This window comes from Vulpes vulpes, chromosome 8, assembly GCF_048418805.1.
Source record: "Vulpes vulpes isolate BD-2025 chromosome 8, VulVul3, whole genome shotgun sequence".
NCBI lineage: Eukaryota > Metazoa > Chordata > Mammalia > Carnivora > Canidae > Vulpes > Vulpes vulpes.
The window spans coordinates 14,761,690-14,783,712 of NC_132787.1; positions in this window are offsets into that span (position 1 = coordinate 14,761,690).

Here is a 22,023-nt window from a genome sequence, read left to right on the forward strand (position 1 = left end):
TGTGTGTGTGTGTGTTTAATTTCTATAGAAGAACAGAAAGAGCACATGAAAATTAATAACATTGGTTTTTCATGGGGAGAGAAACAATTTGGTGTATATATCCTTTATCTTTTCTGAATTTTGAACCATGTGCATGTATAGGCTACTACCACCCTCCCCTCAAAATTACAAAACAGTTCACAATTTATAAATATACAATTTAGAAAAGAAGGGTATAACAAGGACTTATTAGCCTACTAAGGACAATTCATATCAGACTAACTACATTTTTTAAATAAATTAATTGACATGGAACTTTTATAGATAGCTTGTAGTATGACTCCATAGCCTTTATTTATTTATCTATTTTAATGAATCACTCATGACACCTGTAGGCATAAATTAAACATGTAGTATATGACACTTGAGTTGGTTCATAACCGGCTGAAGACCCTATAGCCAATGACAAAAAGTTTCACCCCTGTGATGATATAAACCACAAGAAAGTTGTGAAGACCCTTTCCCTCAAAAGCTTGAGCTAATACGAAGATTGCTAAAATGGCATCAGTCAAAATAATCCTAACAGATTAGGATAATATAATCTTTAAGTTTGGGTCCTCAAGAGGCAGATGCCAGGAAGGAAGGGCCTACATGAGCAGAGAGGAGGTCAGAGGAAAGACAGACAGGAAGTCTCAGACAACAGTGTGATCCCAGAAAAGCTCCAGACTGGTCTGTGACCTTCAAACCAAAGTCATCTGCTAGAAAAGTCCCAAGCTACACAGGGACAGGTGTGTGCCAGGATTTCTCACTATGTCCAGTTCTTGGGTGGGAGCAGCCTGGAGGAAGTACAGCCTTTTTGAGATGTGGTGTTGGGCTCAGAGAAGTGGCACTTACTTCCCACAGCCAAAGAATAGAACAGTGCGTTTTCATTGCTACCACAACCCAATCCTGAACCAAATTTACTTATCTGTGCATATTCAAAGGCAGTCCCTCTAGGGTTCCTGGGGGCCTCTGTTTGTGAGGGGGACTTCAAAGCAGATTCCTGGGGTGAATCATATCTCTGACACTGCACTCATTTCTTCACCCTCAGCTCTAACCACAGCAGGCCTTGATGGCCTATCTGGTGGTGTGACCTCCACTTCCATTCCTGAGAAATCTAAAGCATTGATAATCATACCATTTTCAGAATGAGATTTCTGCAGGTGACTTTTTACAGTTAAAATTGTCCCAGGGATCACCTGGGTTCTATTTGTATTCTCTGCAGCACCCATGGTGAAAATGTAGCCTTTCCTCTGCCTACTGAGCTAAACCAAATACCCCTGTCAAGATGATGACATTCATTCTTACCTGCTGGTCACTGGCAAGGCATTTAAAGTGTCCTGGTAGTAGTAACAGATTGTGGTTCTATATGGACCTTTTCTGTGTCACTTGGCAGTGTGCATTCCCTTTGGGGATCAAGACTTGTACCCCTGCAGGGCTCGGAGCTGTAGAAATGGGAAATACAAAGTCCTCTGGTGGATCCTGGGAGCACGGAGGATGGGCCACATCTACTTTTACCCCTTTGTGCCCTAGATCCAAGTTTTCTGCCTCTAATAGGCAGAAGGTTTCTGGCTTAATGCCTATACTTCATCCTGAAGGAGAGAAACCCATTCTTTCCACATATTTATGCTCTGAGGTGGTACTTTGTCCCATTAGAAGGTCATTCCACTGCTTGTTCAGGCTGGCTGCTCCTAGATATAAGTGAAATGATCAGAGGATCGTGTGGTCACAGGCTCACCCCTGCACCTCCCTAACTGTGGAGTGACTCTTCAGATGCCATATTGTATGGGACTTCGGTCTATGAAATAGGCATTCCTTGAGCTCATTCATAGTGGTGTTGGATGATGTGCTTTCATCAAGAAAGGCAATCTATACATGCAGTGAGTGTCTATTACTATGAAGATAAACCTCTGGTCCTTCCGGGTCATCAGGGGCCCAATGCAGTCCAGATGACTGGTTCTTGAGTAATGGTGTCATATTAGAGACTCAGCATTGGTCTCTGTTGCTAACAGGTTGTAATTTCAGAGATAGCACTAGTGAGATCCATAGTGAGAGTCCAAACTGTGGGGACAATATGAGGCTTCTTTTTCTATCACTGTGGTCACTTCACTTTAGAGCCTGTTGTGTTGGCAGTAGGTGACCAAGGATAAAAGCTGATTCACGTCAGTGGCTTGATTCATATCATCTTCTTGGTTTTTTAGAGCTTCTTCAATGATGGATGCTTTCTGTTGGGCATTAATATGTGATGCAAAGATCTTCATACTTTATGCTCCCCTCTGTCCATTTACATGCCTTTAACCAGACTTCCTTGTCTCCGATATTTCAGTCCTGTTCCTTTCAGGTCCTTGATCAGAGAGTCATACCATTGGTTGCTGCTTAGGAATCTTTATTCTCACTTAGGTCACTTCTTCCAAAGAAAGAAGATGACCAAGTATTTATAACTCTGATTTTCTCTCCACTACTTTTGTATTATTTATTTTTGAGAGTGGTGAATTAACAGAGATATAATATGGATGACATCTCCTTATTTGTGTCTTTTTAATGATGGAATTAATATCTGCCATTCCCCATAAGATGCAATACTGTTTTCAATTTGTTAGTAGGCTACAGGTGTTGGGGAAAATTTTAGAGATTTCCTCTTGGTCTTCTCCTCTACGGTAGCACTTATCCCACAGGCCAAGGACCCAATGTGTTGTTCAAGCTCCCTAGTACATCAATCCCAAGTGTATACCCAGATACTGGAAAAATGACTGCTGTGTAGGTCCACAGACACAATGGACCCAATATGAACTGGAAATAAATGTCACAATGATGCTTTTGGACTCTAGATGCCAATATCAACTCAGGTTTTGTACACAATAGTCCTTTAATTGTTTGGATGCACTTACTCAAATAAATGGCTGTAGGGAGTCATTACCATATATACTTCATTACCATATATACATAAGGTTGCAGGGTCCTTCCTTCTAACAACCAAGCTACCTCTTCCATCAGTGGGTTCTGAGTCTGAAACTTGTTTCAGGTTCTGGAACTAAGCAAGGTATTGTGATTTTTTTTTTTTAAATTAGGGTAAACATGCTTACTCTTCTATCCCTGCATTCTTATTTTTTTCTGGTTATAGATGTAAATCAGGACCCTTGTGGCTGCCTGTCCTCTATTAACCAATTCCATAACTCCTTACTGGTCAAGTCTCCTTGGCTGCTCTTCCTACTTGCTACTGTTATTAGCTTCAGTGCTCCTTTCTAGTGTTGATAAGGGCAATTCAGGCATTTTCACTTGGAAGACTAAACTTGAGCTTATCTTTTCTCCAGACTTCTAAGAGCTGCCTAGCAATGATTTTGCCCTCTAGGATTCCCTGGGGTCTTTGCCAGGGTGTTAATTCTCAGTGACCCTAATTCAATGAATTCTTATTTATTCAAACGTGTATTCTGGTCCCCTTGATCAAACACCCTCAGAACCCAAACTTCAGATTTGTGAACTCCTCTGGATCCTGATGATACATTCTAGCTAAATCTTGTAGTTACTTCAGTGTATAATGTCTTTCCTTCCTAATCAGGACTAGCACACATACTCGGCAAGGTTATGCTGAATTTTTTGCTTAGTTATGAGCCTAGAAGCCAGTGGAGAAGGTGGAATGAGCTCTTGGAGGGGGATTGCCAAGTATTGCTTTGTCAGGGATGGGTGGAAGCTCTGTAGCCTCATGTAGCTGGGAGAAATGCCAGCTCTTACTCAAGAGGAGTTCATCACCTCTGTAAGCCCTGGAGATTTTGCAGGCCATTTCTGCAGGACCATTGATCTTTTTGGAGTCAATAATCTTAGAGGTATTCATCAAGATGTCAGGACCTCTGCACAGGGCTCTGACCTTAGTATAGTAGACTTAGATTGGCTTAAAAGCCTTGGAGCTCTGCATCTCTATCAAATCCTGAGTGTGCTTCTTGGCTGTAGTCCCCTTCCCCTTTATTTTTGGTGTTCCCCTCTGCTGGGGTTTTTCCCAGATCACCATCCATGAAATCTTCAGGAGTTCAGCTGTGACTTTGAGCTAGGAACTAGCCACATTCCTTACCACTAAAGATGGCTTCCTCTTTGCCCACTGGGCGGCAAGTGAGCCTGGCTTCCAAATCCCACCTTACTTCCTGTTTTCAAGTCCTGTGAGGAGCAGATATGAACATGGAATTGGGTTGCAAAAGCTTTATTCAGAGGAAACAGCTGTTAACAATAAGAGGGAAGAATTAGGCATAGGCAGGGAGAGCCTTCTGATTGCAAGGCAAATCTGAGCCCTGTAAAAAGACAGGAGAAGGAAGGATTAGATAGGAAGTTTCTTAGACTATGGCAAAATTCTAAGAAAAATTTGGCAGAGAATGAGGAGTTGTCAAAGTAGAGTTACTTGCACTGGTACCCCAATCATTTACTAGTATGACCTCTGTGCAAACGCATCAGTGGCTCCAGATGGTGGAGGCTGGAGCTGTCAAACCACTTTGCTCTTTCACAGCAGAATATCAACATGGCACATTTTCATGACCGCCACATGCACCAAGTGTAAGCAAGTGCTATTTAACTGGTATTATATAAAGTCTTAAAATTTGGATTAAAAAATCAATTCTATTCTTACTAGGTGACTGAGTTGTGATAGAAACTTACATAAAAAGGTCTGAAGATTTTAACCCCTCATGTGTTGCGTGGCGAAACAATAACAGAAAGTACCTCCCTTAGAGAGAATTGGCACCTTACCCTGCACTTGTTGAAATACGGCATCTGATTCTCAGAGAGTAATAAATAGCCCTATTGTTTCATACTCTTGAGACCCCAGCATAGTTTGTGGTAAGTTTTCAGTGACAATAAGACTATAGACAGAAGAGAAGAAGATGAAAATTTTGTCAGAAAAAAAAAAACAGTTGAAGGAAGTGGAATAGTTAGCTAGTAGGGAAAATAATACCTTCAAATATTTGAAGGCTGTCTTATGGAAGAGAAACTTGTTTTGTTTTGCTTCAAAGAGCAGAATTAATAACGAGAGGTAATTACAGGAAGAAAGATTACAGTTCAGTAAAAGAAGAATCTCAGTAACAAATAGAGTTATCCAACCTTTGAATAAACTCTTCAGTTAAATACTAAGCTCCCCATCACTGGCTGGATGATGATTTTTCAGGTATGCTCCATTTGATTCTTGCATTTGGAAAAGACTGGGTATAGTCTGTAAGTTCCATGACACCCAAAGAGTTTATGATTTGGCAGTTTAAATGTACAGTAAATCACAAAGCTTACTTGAATATTCCTATTTAGTTCACTGTAATATTAGGAAATTTTTGTAATAGAAGAGCTTGAAAAATCAAATGCACTAAAAACTATAGAATTAAAACTTCCTTGATGTGTGAACAGTTCACATACATTTATTACTATTGGAATATTGGCCTTTTGTGTTTTAATGGCATTTTTCTAGAACAGGTTTTTTAAATTGTTTAGTACATTTTATAAATGAGAAAATAGGCTCTGACTTGATCACAGTCACACATCAATTTAGGAGCAGAGCTGGGTCTATGTGCTGACATAAGATTTCAAATCTAGGTGAATATGTTCCCACATCATTGTTATTACTTTCATCCTTCTAAGGACCAAAGTTCTTATTTGAATAGACTATAATGGAGCCAAAAATAAATAATTCATTCATTTGAAAGTAATGAATAATTAATTCCTTATTAATTTAGCCTAATTCAATATGTATTAAATCAGCCCCAATTTTGTGACCAAACATTATTCTCAGTACTATAGGGGACACATCTTTTTTTCCTTTGCCCTTCAAGTGCTTGAAGTTTTTGTTAGAGAGATGGAACTTACATACAGAAACATTTAGGAAAAGAAATTTCTATACTATTTAATTTTATTAAACTTGTTAAAAAATTTTTAAGTACTGACAGATTTTAAAGATTATTTTCTTGTGCATCTCAAAAGCAAACATACACGTACTGGCCCTGTTGTTTATTTATTATTTTTAGTACAAACCTTTATTTTTCTTGGAATTGCCTCCCTGCAACACCCTCCCATCCCCCCACCGCCCTTTGCCTTGCGTCTAGTGTCATGGCAGCAGCCATTTTTAAAGGTAGTGTTTTCTCTGGCCAGTTGATTTCTCTAGCAATTGCTATCTAATCCATGCTTACCAAGCAGATTTCTTCCCTGGAAATGTTGGTGTCATGAATGAAAGAGTTAAATTAGACCCTCTCACACTGGTTGAAGCTGGAATTGGGAAACCTGAAGCTGAACCAGGCCATGTTTTCCACCATGCAGAAGGAACAACAAAGAGAAGAATAAGAAACACAGAGAGAAGCAAGGACAGCAGATGGAGAGTAGCCCTCAGCACTCAGGTTCTAAGTTCCAGTTGTTTCAGATGTTGGATTGCGTCATGTTACCTCCTTTTTCCTTAGTTCGGTTGTTCAATTATTCTTTGCATTTTTGTAAAATACTTCCCCTCTCTCACATCCCACCAATAAATTTTCCTTTTCACTAAAACCCATTCAAGTGGGGTTTCTGAAATTCATAACAGGAAGAGCCTGAACATATAAACTATGAATGAAAAGACAAAGCCAGCCCAATATATGTCAAATACACAAGTAGAGACACTGTATTATTGTGCAACATAAGATTGCTGACTCCAAGAGACAAAGCCTAGGTAATGGCCCCAAGTCTGCACTGACTAGGTAGGCTCTGATCCACCATTAACCTCCTCAGTTGTCTGATCTGTAAAGTCAAAAGGTTGGATGATGCTTTTAAAACTCTCTTATTGGAAAACTTTCAGGGCATCTGGATGGCTCAGTCAGTTGACCAACCAACTCTTGATTTCTGCTCAGGTCATGATCTCAGGATCGTGAGATTGAGCCCCAGGTAGGGCTCCACACTCAGTGAGGAGTCTGCTTGAGATTCTCCACTCCCACTCCACCTCCTCCACCACTTGTGCTCTCTCTCTCTAAAAGAAATAAACACAATCTTTAAAAAAAAAAAAAGAAAAACATTCTTGAAATGAAATCATAAGGTTAAACTAATACATTAAACAGATGGAAGAGGGGGTTGAGGCAGAGGCAGTCCTCTCTGTTATCCCAAAGTACCCCATGGAGCATGTTAGAACATAGAGGTAGATGATGTCTAAGTCCTAAATTGTCTCTAATATCCTGTGGTTTCAAGGTTTACATACATAAAGGAGTTTTAGTTAGAAAAGATAAACTACTGGTTACATTCAAAGAGGGAGAAGCGGAAGAAAAATGCTGGGATGGATCTAACAGCTAATTATACTCAAATGGTGCTTTTAAGAAGTAAGAGTTCCTAGGCCGACTCTCATGAAGCATCCACTGGGGAGTGACTCCAGTTCTCCACTGATGGTCCGTAGTCTTCCCTTCACAGATCAGCTGAGCTGTTTACCCCTCTATCTACCAACTGAGAAGAAAAAATTTCTGTAGTGTAGAAATGGGATCATCTCTGTGAGAAGCAAATTATTATTATTATGCTAATTCCCTGATCAAAACTGGGAAGGACTTCTGAGGATGAAAAGTAGTAAAAGGGATAAAGAACACAATCGAAACTGAAAATCAACCTTTGGATCATGGAAGGAAGACCAATTGGTATTCTCCTGCTGATATTCACTAATTGAATTTTTCTGACCATAAGTGCACATTGATTTTCTCCCACTGATGTGAAGAGTGCCGTATGTTGTTTTGAAAATTATATACTGAAAAGTGGTTTTAGTTCTCAGTTTGTAAAAGCAAACATTCCTCAGAGTAAACAGGTCTGCAAGGCTCCCCATCCTGACAGATTAATTTCCCTGCATGAGAGATGCTGTATCTAATTTTATTTTGTGTGAAAGGTAATCTAATCCTTACTTTTCAGCCAATTCCACAAGCGCCCAAGCATACTTGGTTCCATTCAGGTAGCTTGGAAACTTCGGTAGAATAGTTTCTTTCATGAGCTTTCAAGTCATCTGTACCTCACTGTTGAACTGGGATAGTAATACCTTGTGTTTTCAATTTTTTCCAACGTCTTTTCTAACCAATGTTACCAGTTTGTAGGTTTGTTGTCAGGTATCCTGAAGGTAGCGGAAAGTTTTAATGACCTTTTCTAAGCAATACCCATAAAGCATCAACAGTCCTTTTGTAACAGATGGTAAAAACTGCTGCAGAAGGAGATTGAGTATAATGCCTGAGGTCCAACGGCAAAATCTGGGCACGGTTTAGATTTTTAATTTTTGCCTTTGAATTTCCACTTGATCATATGTTTGACCTTCAGTTAATTTTTGAAAAAGTGAAGCTGTGTTAGAATTTTGACACTTGAGACTTACTTTTTTCCTGTTCTGTGTCATGGTTGATGTGCCAAGAGTATGTCAGGTCAGTAAGTCAGTCGGTATTTATAATACTGTTGACAGTCTCTGAATTTGGTGCTCAGAGGCATAAAAATGAACTTACTGTGTAAATAGTTAGCATTTAAAGGTAAGGTGCTCATATTACATACATGCAATAGGGTGTTGTATTCTTTTGTTCTAAGATGCACACATTTTCTAAAATGTTTCAAACAGCTCCCAAATTGGGACATGCTTAAGACTGATGGTGTTACAAAGTTCCTGTTAGCCAGATGGCAGGTATAACATATCAATGATTGAGTCTAGGTGGAGAGAATTCATAAGCATTCATTATAGTATTCAAATGTCTCTGCATGTTTTAATTGTTTAATAATAAGTACTTTGGGAAAATAAACTTTTTCCATATAATCCAACTTTTTTTTTTAAATTTTTATCTATTTATGATAGTCACAAAGAGAGAGAGAGAGAGAGAGAGAGAGAGAGGCAGAGACATAGGCAGAGGGAGAAGCAGGCTCCATGCACCAGGAGCCCGATGTGGGATTCAATTCCGGGTCTCCAGGATCGCGCCCTGGGCCAAAGGCAGGCGCTAAACTGCTGCGCCACCCAGGGATCCCATAATCCATCTTTTTAACGAAGATATTTGTGGCACAGTGGACAATATTTTGAAAAACGTGGATATCAATAGCTCTCAGTCTAAAAGTATTTCTAAAACTTAGACTCTATATGTACAGAAGTTTTAAAAATCCATTGACCATTTTTTTTTGTTTATAAGGTATATAAGACACAATTTAAAAAGCCTAGAAGAATTATTTTGAAAAGCATAAAACTCTCAGTGATAAGAAAAAATTGTGTCAAAGGTTAGCTGGCAGTGATTTTATTTTTTTAAGATTTATTTATTTATTTGAGAGAGTGAGTAGGCAGAGAGAGAGGGAGAGAGAATCACAAACAGACTCCAAGCAGAGCACAGAGCTCAACATGGGGCTTAACCCCACAACCCTGAGATCAGGACCTGATCCAAAACCAAGAATTGGACATTTAACTGACTGAGCCACCCAGTTGCCCCTTCCCTTTTTTTTTTTAATTTCTTAGTGGTACTGAAAATAATGGTGAATTGCACAATAAAGCATACCTTAAATTTGATAAAATATGCTTAGTCATATTTCCAAAGCTACATATCAATGAATAATTTACAGCTTTTGCTTTGTGTCTGATTGCTAAATAAATATACTAGCTATCATTTAGTAATCATCAAAATATGCTAAGGACTCTACATCTATCATTTTATTGAGTCTTCAAAAAAAACTTTGTGTATTATTTTCTCCATTTTACAAATGAATCAACTGAGACTCAGAGAGACTGGTGACTTGCTGATTGTTCTGCAGCTAAGGACGTAATAGAGCCATCATTCAAACTCAGGCTTATGTGTTTAGAAACTCTATCCCCCACTAAATAAGAGAGATTTTCCTGCGGTGGGAGGAACAGAAAAAAAAATAAAAACCAAAAGTACAAAAACAGTAAAAATGTTTAAAAACTCCCAAATAATTAAACTTGTGCTGCAGAGAGAAAGCAGAACCATCTTCAGGAAAAACCTATATGGGTAAGTAGTGCTTTCAACTTTATCAATTTATTTTTTTAACTTTCAACTTTATTTATTTTATTTTTTAATTTTTAATTTTTAATTTTTTAACTTTCAACTTTAAAAGTCACCTCTAGGACAGTAAGCAGTTTACAAAACTGGGCATATATTAGTGTTATCTTGTGTGCTCTTTAAAATTACAGACTTCTGAGTCTGTCTCCTGTAGACTCTGGTTCAGTAATTTTGTAAAGGCACCCCAGGGACTCTGTCTCTTTGAAAGTTTCTGAGGGGAATTTGGCACATAGGCAGGTTTGAGAGCCTCTGCTCTGAAGAGGAGATATTACATGAATGTTAAGAGAGCCTGGATTCACATTCCTGCTCTACCATGTTCTAGCTGGTGAAGCCTTTGGCAAGTTACCTTGTCACTCTGTGTTCTGGTATTTCTGTCTCTAAAATTGGACTAATAGTAGACACTTCATAGGGTGGTTCTGAGGATTAAATACATTAATGTATGTGATGTTCTTAAAACTATTCTGGACATTGATTAACAATATATTACTTGTTGACTACTATTAGGTGGTTAGCATTTATTTTCTTCTTTATGTACCCACAAGCTACGGGATAGAAACCCATATAAAACGACAAAATAAAATAAATACAGAAGCGATTTCTACTTCCAATCAAGATGAAGTAATGGGAACTGTATTTACCCTTCCATCTGAAATGACCAAAAAAAACCCCACGTAAAATATATGAAAAAATGATTTTCAAGGTATCAAACAGAAAACAACGGCAATCCCTGATTGGTGGAGGAAAATGAAGTGAGATCCATGATTTCCCCTGTTTACTGATTGAAAGCTTTTTTCTGCCATGGTCCAAGGAGAGGGAACCCAAGTCAACCTGGTGGATTACCCAAATTTTACAAAGCTGAGAGTCTGGGAGAAAAAGATAGTTAGATTTACTTAAGACAGGACACTGGAGCATAGAGAACTGCATAGAGAGAGAACTCCAGAGATCAGCAGATGGTCTCTCAAGTCTTCAGCAAGCAACTAGTTGGCATGTATATTTAGGAAATTACTTGAGGACAGGGAAAGAATCATCACAAAAGATTGGAGGTGATAATGCCTAGTTCCCAAACAAGATCAAAAAGTGTATGCTCTCACCAGGCAGAGAAGGAAAAACTGTGTGATTCATGCAGGCTTGGTAGAGTCCATAGAACAATGACATAGGGTAATTAAACCCAGTCTAAATACTACTCCAAGTAGTGTAGTGCCAAATAAGTCTTAAAACCTACTGCAGAGGGTAAAACTTTTCCAAGTAATGTACCTGCATCCCAGATGAAATATTCCTATGAGTATTTATAGGAATTAAAAATATCAAGCAGACAGCAAGTTTAAATTGACAATGTCTACAATTATATGGGTCAACTTGACTGGGCCAAGGGTGCCCAGATATTCGGTAAAGATTATTCTGAGTGTGTCCATTAGAATGTTTTGGGGTGAGTTTAACACTGAAATAGACAGAGTAAAGCAGTTTAGAAAGTTTGCCTTTTCTAATGTGAGTGGGCCTAGTCCAATCAGTTGAAGGCCTACATTGAACAAAAAGGCTGACCTTCCCCATGAATAAGAGGAAATGGGACATTTTTTTTCCTGCCTTCAGATTTATGCTAAAAACTTTGTTCTTTTTGGTTTTGAGCTTTCTGAACTTCAGACTATAACTACAGCATCTACTCTCCTAGGTCTGCATATTGCTGAGTGGAGATCTTGGGACTTGTCAGCCTCTATAATCACATGAACCAATTCTTTATAACAAATATTTATATGTGTATATACAAATATATATAACATAAGTGTGTGTGTGTGTATATATATATATATATATATATATATATATATATATTGCATTGATTACATTTCCCTGGAGAACCCTGAGTTATGTATATTTTGGTATTTAAAATGATTCCAGGGGAACAGAATTTTAAGGATGACTTTTCTGAATTGGTCTGAGTTTCTGAATTTGGCTTTCTAATCTGATTAAATTTAAATATATGAATGACTACATTTCTAGTAGTAAAGAGAGCACCAATCATCCTCAGTTCCAAATGCATAATTGGAATGGACATGCTCAGCAGCTGGGATAATTCCCATATGGATTCCATGACCTGTGGAGTGAGTGCTACTAGGTAGGAAAGGTCAAGTAGAACCTACTAGAACCACTTCTACCTAGGAAAATAGTAAACCAAAAGCAATACTATATTCCTGGAGGTATCCAGAGATTAATGCCATCACCAAGGACTTGAAAGATGCAGCGGTGGTAATTCCCACTCTATTCTCATTCAACTTGCCTATTTGGGCTGTGTAAAAGATGGATCCTGGAGAATGACAGTGGATTATTGCAAGTTTACCCAGGTAGTGACTATATGGCCCCAGATACCCATGGTCCCCTCTCTTGCTATACTGCCCTCTCTTCCCTTTCCTGCTATACTCTGCGCCCATGGCCTCATTAGAGTTCTTATGATCAGTTGCACAAAGAAGAGAAGACTCTCTGACCCTGGTTTAAAATGGTTCTGCATGATATGCAGGTACCACCCAAAAGTAGACAGCTACAGGATTAAAGCCCCTTTTTAGGATAACTTGGAAGGACAGTGGTAAAGGAAAATCCTTCAACTTGTTGCAGTGCACTTGGTTGTGTCATTTTGCTTAGAAGAAATGGCCAGATGTGCAATTATATACTGATTAATTGGCTATGGCGAATGGTTTGGCTGGATGGTCAGGGACTCAGAAAAAATATGAATGAAAAATTGGTAGCAAGGAAATTTGGGTAAGAAGTATGTAGATACAGTTCTCTGAATGGGTAAAAAATAAATTGTCCCATGGGAATACTCACCAATAAGTAGTTCTGGTAGAGGAGGATTTTAGTAGTCAAGTGGATAGGACGGCCTTTTCTACATATTCTCAGAAACCTCTTTCCCCAGCCACCTCTGTTATCATCCATTTGGCTCATGAACAAAGTCGCCATAGTAGCCAGAATGATAGTTACTCATGGACTCAACAACATAGACTTCTATTCACCAAGGTTGACCTGGTTATGGCCTTTACTGAGTGCCCAACCTGCCAATTGCAGAGACCAATGCTGAGTCCTTAGTATGACACCATTTCCCAGGCTGATTAGTCAGCTACTTTGTGGCAGGCTGGCTACACTGGACCACGTCCATCATAGAAGGGGCAATAATTTGTTCTTACTGAAATAGACAAATATGTACTCTGGATATAGATTTGCCTTCTCTACAGGCAATGTTTCTGCCTAAACTACCGTCTGCAGATGTCTTATCTATTATCATGGTATTCCACACAACACTGCTTCTGATCAAAAGAACTCACATCATAGCAAACAAAGTGAGGCAAGGGCCCATGTTCATGGAATTCCCTGGTTAACTTACCATGGGAAGCAACTGGCTTGATAGAATGATGGAATGGCCTTTCAAAGACTCAGGCATAGTGCCAGCAATATCTTACAGCTCGGAGGCAAGGCTCTCCAGAAGGCTGTATATTTTCTGAATCAGCATCCAATATATGGTGCCATTCTCCTACAGCCAGGATGTACAGGTCCAGGAATTAAGGGATGAAAACAGGAGTGGCATCACTATATCTCTAGTGTTCTACTAGCAAAACTTTTGCTTCCTATTCTTGTAACCTTATGTTCTGCTATCCTAGAGATCTTAGTTCCAAAGGGAGATGCTTCTACTAGGAGATACAATAATTATTTCATTGATTTGGAAGTCAAGATTGCCACTCCACTGCTTTGGGATCCTTATGCTTCTGAATCAAATGGCAAAGTAGGGAGTCACTGTGCTGGCTAGGGAGATCAATCCTCAATAAAAAGAGAATATTGGACTGCTACTCCACAATGGAGGCAGGGAAGAATGTGTCTGGAATATAGGAGACTCCTTAAGGAATGTCTTAGCATCACTATGCCCTGTGATTAAGGTCAAAGGAAAACTATAACAACCTATCGAGACAGAACTACTAGTGGCCCAGATCCTTTAGGAATGAAGCTTTGGATCAACCCACCAAGTAAAGAACCATGACTAGATGAAGTGTTTGCTGAAGGCAAAGGAAATGTAGACTGAGTGGTGGAAGAAGGTAGTCATAAATACCAGCTATGACCACAGGACCAGTTACAAAACCTCCTAATTTTGTTATAAATACTTTTGTGTGTGTGTACATATATGGCAATATCTTTGTTTTCTTCCCTATCTGATTCCCTTATGATATAACATAAGTGTATTGACTTCACATTGCAGTATTTAACTATTGTTAACCTCACAAAATAGGATTTAAGTTATAGTATATCAAAGAGAAGGGTTAACATCACTCAAGGACCTTAACTCTCTCATGGGAAAGGGGTTAGTATATTTTGATGCTCTCAGGATAGTCGTATCAGGTTAGATGGAATTATGACCTTATTACTGTCTTTGTTTCGAGACTAAGTATGGTTTAAGATGTATGTGGCTGCCAAGTTGACAAGCTGTGGACTTGTGATGATCAATTTTGTGTGTCAACTTGACTGGGCCACAGGATGCCCAAGTATTTGGTCAAAGATTATTCTGAATGGGGGTGTTCTGGATGAGTTTAACACTTAAGTTAATGGACTGAGTAGAGCAGATTGCCATACCTAATGTAGGTGGTTCTCATCCAGTCGGTTGAAGATCTGAATGGAACAAAAATGGTGATCTTCCCCTGAATAAGATGGAATTCCTATTTCACTGTCTTCAAACTGACACACCATTTCTCCCCCTGCTTTTGAACTCAAACTGAAACACTAGCTTTCCCTGGGTCTCAAGTCTGCTGATTTTTGGACTAGAAATCCACCATTGGTTTTCCTGGGTCTCAGGCCTTCAGACTTGGATTGGAACTACATCATTGGCTCTACCTAGTCTCCAGATTGTTAACTGCAAATCTGAGGACTTATCAGCCTCCATAAGTATGTAAACTGATTCCTTACAATACATGATATATGTTTGATTTATATGTGTGTGATATATATACACTTACATATATGTATATACATGTATTAGTGTATATGTGTGTATATATATATGTATAAATGTGCATGTGTGGGATTCTGTTTTTCTAGAGAACCCCTGATTAATACATCAATCATGCAAAGAAGCATGAAATTACAATTCATAATTAGGATAAAAACTTAATTGATTGAAGCTGACCCAGAAAAGGATATTAAAATGGCTATCTTCCCCATATGCGTGAAACCATATGATGATTGCACTTCTCCGATTGACTTACTTCACTCAGCATAATACCCTCCATTTCCATCCACATTGAAGCAAATGGTGGGTATTTGTCCTTTCTAATGGCTGAGTATATTCCATTGTATATATAGATCACATCTTCTTTATCCATTCATCTGTCAAAGGACATCGAGATTTCTTCCATATAAGAAATAGTTAAAGGGATTACAAGGGAAAGGAGGGAAGATGAGTGGGAAAAATTAGAGAGGGTAACAAAACATGAGAGATTCCTAACTCTGGGAAATGAACAAAGGTTAGAGGAAGGGGAGGTGGGCAGGGGTATGGGGTAACTGGGTGACAGGCACTGAGGAGGGCACTTGATGGGATGAGACTGGGTGTTATTACATATGTTGGAAAATCGAACTTCAATAAAAAAAAAGGGCAAAAAATAGCTATCACAACTATTCTATATACTCAAAAATTAAGTAGAGAAAGACATAGCAGATATAAAAAAAATCAAACTGAACTTCTAAATTGTGCCATAAAAATGTATTGGATGGAATTAGTGACAGATTAGATGATGCAGAACAAATGCAGAGAAAAGGTTTCTAATGCAGAGCGATACAAAGTCTCTAAAATGAAACATACAGAGGAAAGAGATTTAAAACTAAGTGAACAGAACACCATTGAACTGGAGGGCAACTTCAAGCAACCTAATATAAAGTAATTTGAGTTTCTAAAGAAGAAAGAAAAGTGGGCACAGAAGAATATTTGACAAAATAATTTTTAAAATGTTTCTGAATTTAATGAAAACCAGAAAGTAGATAATTCAAAAAGCTCACTAAAAACAAGGAAACATGAATAAAAAAAGAATGTATTAGGGCACATCATAACCAAATTATTCAAACATTGTGATAAGAGATTTTAAAGGCAGCTGAGTAGATGGTGGGGGCAGGGGACGCAAGTAGATGAATCAAGGCTGGTAGCAGATTTCCTATCAAAAACACTGCAAGCAAGAAGACAGGGGAGCAGGAATTCTGAAGCACTAAAATGAAAAACAGTTTCAACCTAGAATTCTATACCCAGTGAAAATTCTCAGCAAAAAGCATGAGTAGAAAGGAACTTCTTTAACTTGATAAGGGCTATCTATGGAAAACCTAACATGAACATTGTACTTAATTATGAGAGACTGAATATTTTTCCTTCAATATCAGCAACTAACCATTTCTGTTCAACATTTTACTGCAAGTATTATACTGGAGATTCCTAGTGACTGCAAATAGCAAGACCAAACAACAACAACAACAACAACAACACCTTCAGATCAGAAGGGAAGAAGTAAAACTCACTTATAGATAACATGATTGGCTATATGGCAAATTTGGATATAGCAGAGTTTCAAGATAGAAGATAAATAGGCAAATATCACTTGTATTTCTGTATACAAAACAAATAATCAAAAATGAATGAAAACATTATTATAATAACATGAAAATGTGAAATACTAAGAGATAAATCTGACAAAAAATATGAAAGACCAAGACATGGAATATTACAAATATTCCTTAGAGAAATGAAAGAAGACTAAGTAAATGAAGAGATATACTGTGTTCTGAGAGGAAAAATAATATCATGAAGATCTCAGTTCTCTTTAAATGATCTAGATTCAACTATCTCAATACAAAGTCCAGCAGGGTTTTTGTTGTTGTTGTTGTTTGTTTAGTTTGGTTTGTTTTTTTGGAGAAATTGACACAATAACTGCAAAACTTACTTGGAAATGTAAATGACTAAGAAGAGTTCCAACAAGTTTGAAAAAGAAGAGCAAAGCTATAAGATTAATTCTGCTTGATTTCTTTCTCTCTCTCTCTCTCTTTTTTTTTTTTGAATATTTTATTTATTTATTTATTTATTTATTTATTTATTTATTTATGAGAAACACAAAGAGAGAGGCAGAGACATAGGCAGAGGGAGAAGCAGACTTCTTGAGGGGAGCCCAATATGGGACTCGATTACAGGACCGCGGGATAATTCCCTGAGCCAAAGGCAGATGCTCAACCACTGAGCCACACAGGCATCCCTAATTCTGCTTGATTTCAAGATATATTATAAAGCTTTAATAGCCAAGGCAGTGTGTTTGTAGTTATGACAGAAAACTATTATCATAGAACAGAAAAGACATTCCAAATATACACTCAGAACAAAAACCACATTGACATAAAAATTAACTAAAAATAGATGAAAATCTGCAAGATAAAAAATATAAAAAATATAAAGAAAGCATAGAAAAACCTTTATAACCTTGAGTTGGGCAATAATTTTTTAGATACAATGCCAAAAGTATGATCCACAGAGGAAAAAATGATAAATGAGAGTTCATTCACAACTAGTTGCCATCATTTGGAAGATACTGCTAAAATCATGAAAAGAAAGCCATACACTAGAATAAAATATTTGCAAATCACATATTTGACAGAGATTTTGAATCTAAAATATATAAAGGACTTTTGAAACTCAGGAGAGCAAACAATCCAATAAGAAATGAAAAAAAAAATTTGAACAAAAAATTCATCAAAGAAGATACACAGATGATAAGCACATGGAAAGATGTTCAATCAACACCGTTAGTCTTTAGGGAAATATAAAATAATATTATTACACTCTTTTTTAAAAAATATTTTATTTATTCATTTGAGAGAGAGAGTATGAGCAGTGGGGAGAGGTAGAGGGAGAAGCAGTCTCCCATCTGAGCCAGGAGCCTGCAGTGGAGCTCCATCCCAGAACCCAGAGATCATGACCTGAGCTAAAGTCAGATGCTTAATCATCTGAGCCACCCAGGCAGCCCTTATTATACTCTTATTAGAATGTTTAAAATTGAAGGGACTGGCCGTAGCAAGTTTTGGCAAGAATGGAATAGGAAGTTTCTGGGATCCTTGTAAATTTCTGGTGACAATATAAAATGATTAAGTCACTTTGGAAAATAATTTATCAGTTTGTTAAAAGTTAAACATACTGCTTACCATACAATCTAGTGGTTCCATTGCTAGACATTTATACAAAGTCTGTGAGGGCACATAGCCATAAAAAGACTTGTGCAGGAACAATCATAACAGCCTTATTTGTAGTAACAGCTTTAATTATAGACAACAGGAATGCCCACTCACAGTTGAAGGTATAAGCAATTGTATTTATACATTGTAATACAATGTATTCAATATATAAATGGAATCTTATTCTTCAATAAAAATTATTACACTATTGATACAGTCAATGGCATGGGTAGATCTCAAAATAATTGTATTGAATAAAAGAAGACAGGCAAGAAGAACAAATATTATGTGATTCCATTTATATAAAATTCTAGAAAATGTAAACTAATGCATAGTGATAAAGTATTTCATAATTCATCTAGAGTATGAGAGGGAGGGAAGGAGGAGGAAATATAAAAGGGCATAAGGATGGGGTACCTGGGTGACTCAGTTGGTTAAGTATCTGAATCTTGATCTTAGCTGATGTCCTGATTTCAGGGTCATGAGTTCAAGCGTTGCACTGGGGTCCATGCTGAGTGTGCAGCCTACTTAAAAAAAAAAAAAAAAAAAAGATGTAAAGAAAAGTCATAGCAGCCACTGAAGTGAATGTTGAAACCAACAGGAACATCTTATAAACAGGCTAATTGAAAACACACAAATCTAATTTTCTCCATTCAAAAATGCCATTATAAATACAGAAATTGTTTTTTTTTTTTTCCTTAGTAAATCAAAGGTAATGGGAGAATAAGAAAAGAGAAAACAGTAGAAAAAAATTCTGGAAGCTGGAAAACAATAAACAAATGGTAATTGACTAGCACATCTAAGAAAGGAGCTTAATAGAGATTTCTAGGCCAAGATTCAATTAGTTTATGGCAAGAATCCCCTAAGTACTAAAAAAAAAAAAAACAAATACAAAAAAAAAAAAAAAAAATAGTGACACTGGCTTCCACTAAGAGAGGAAATAAGGGAGAGGGTAAATAGGGTGTACTAGTTAACAATTTAAGAATGGTCAGATCTCTTCCCTACCCTTCACGCAGCCAGATTTCTCACACTGAATACTTTCTTTGGAAGGTAGAGAGTTTTGTTTGTTGGTTGTTTTTGGACTTGGTGATACCAAGCACAATCAATGTCTTGTGTTCTGTACTATTAAAACAGGTTTTAGGAGAATGTGTGCAGACTAGATTTGGAGACCCAGATTACTTTTTCAACTCAACTGCAAGAACACTGGTAGATATGTTTGTTTATTCCTGTTTGACAGAACATTTGGAAAAGTCATTTTTAGGGAATATGATCATTCTAATGGAAAAGACTTGAAAATATTTACATCAAGATTTCATAAATAAACAAGCCAGTCTAATCTTCCTACAATGAAAAACATAGCTGACAAGGCTCCAACCCAGAGACTTCCAAAGAGCATTTTTGTCCCACATTCTTAAATATGAGCATATAAACAGAGATTGTCCAATGTTTGAGGAAGGCATTAATATGAAAGAGATGGACCAAAACAAAGAAGTAGAAACACGCAACACAAAGACACAAACCACCTTGAGAGATATGAGACAGCATGTAACTGTGAAACAAACAAACAATAAATCAATGAAAATCAGGAACATTAGTTATTTTGGAAAGAGGATCTGGGAATTTAAATATTCAAACAATTTTCCTTATTGTAGTTTCTTCCCTTTTCACACATCAAGACCAGGTGCTGCTGATTCTTTAGATTTGGACGGAATTTTTCAGCATAAATTGGGGTGGATTTGCCTTTTATCAATTCTTATTAATTATTAGCTTTCTCCAGGATCACAAACCAATTACTATTTGTCCATCAGCTTTCTAGCTCTTTTTCTCTTCTCAACTCCTCTCCTCGTTTTGTTGTTTACATTTAAAAATTAAAATATCAATAGAATTAAATTAAAAATGAAAATTTTGTAGAAGTAAATTATAGAATTGACTCAGGATACTCAATATTTGAGAAACCTAGGGGCAGATACAACCAATGAAATTTGATGAATTTAAGAAAAAACTGCAAACCATAAAGGCACAATTTTTCAGATTTAAAGGGTCTATCAACACGCATGGTGAAATAGACTTACAACCATACACATAACATGAAAATCTAAGAATTCTGGGAACAAATAGATGATGCTACAGGTTTCCAAAGATGGGGGAGGGTCGTTAACTTAAAAGGTAATTTGGAATCAGGGTGATTTTGCAATTCTTAGCAGTAACAGTGGAAGCTAATAGGAAATTAATAATTGTTTTTATAATTCAGAAAACAATTTAATTTAGAATTTTACATGCAGGCAAACCACCAATCTAGTGTAAATGCAGAAAAACACTATTTTCCTCTGTACAATATCACACACAAAAAATTACCTCTTACACATCTTTTTCAGGAAGCACTATCAGTATGTTCCTATTAAATGAAAGAATAAAATAAGAATGAGAAAGACATCACAAAAGGTTGATGAGGATGTATAATCAAAAATTGGTAAAAATCACAAGATGATGGCTGTATATTAGACTCAAAGAATAGTCAATCAAGATTAGAACTGGATCATGGTATCATTTAAGAGAAATGTTCCCTTCCCCCCTAAAATGGAATTGATAAGATTACCTCATGTCTTCCTTATTATTGTCATGAATGGATAGCTAAGGATTAGTAGAGATTTGAGAAAAGTCCAGAAATACAGAAACTAAAAATAACAAGTAGGAAAAATATCTCAGGAAGAGAATGCATCCATGAAACCAGACATCATTTTATTTCTTAAGAAAAATAATAAGAGAAAGGACAGGGATTAAGACAAAGTTCTAAAAAATAATCCAGTTAAAAATGGGCAGAAGACATGAATAGACATTTTCCCAAAGAAGACATACAGATGGCCAACAGATATATGAAAAGAAGCTCCAATATCCTTCATCAGGGAAATACAAATCAAAACTATAGTGAGATATCACCTCACAGAATGGCCAAAATCAACCACACAAGAACACCAACAGGTTGGTGAGGATGTGGAGAAAGGGAGCCTTCTTTCACTGTTGGTGGGAATGCAAACTGGTAAAGCCACTTTGGAAAATAGTATGGAGTTTCCTCAAGAAGTTAAGAATAGAACTACCCTATGACCCAGCAATTGCACTAGTAGGTATTTATCCAAAGAATACAAAAGTACTAATTCAAAGGGATAAATGCACCCTGATATTTATAGCAGCATTATCTACAATAGCCAGATTATGGAAACAGCCCAAGTGCTCAATGTCTAATGAATGGATAAAGAGGTCACACACATACACACACACACACACACACACACACACACACAATGGAATATTACTCAGACCTAAAAGAAGAATGGAATCTTGCCATTTGCAGCAACATGGATGGAGCTAGAGAGTATTATGCTAAGCAAAATAAGTTAGAGAAACACAAATACCATACAATTTCACTCATATGTGGAAATAAAAAAATATTTTATTTATTTATTTGGTACAGAGAGAGAGCACACAAGCAGGGGGGCGTGACAGGCAGAGGGAGAAAGAAGCAGGCTCCTCAATGAGCAAGGAGCTCAATGCTGAGCTCTATGAGGGGCTTGATCTCAGGAGGTTAAAAAAAGGTTTCCTCTGACTAGCATGGCTCAAGAATAAAGGTGCTTATTAGAACCTACTAGAAGCTTTGTTGTAATATTAATAAAACAAATTAAATTGATTTAAAAATAGGTATAAGATGTATAACAACCCACATGTCTATAAACTAATGAATAAATACAATGTGGCCTATCGTTACAATGTATATTATTCAGCCATAAAGGGAATGAAATACTGAAAG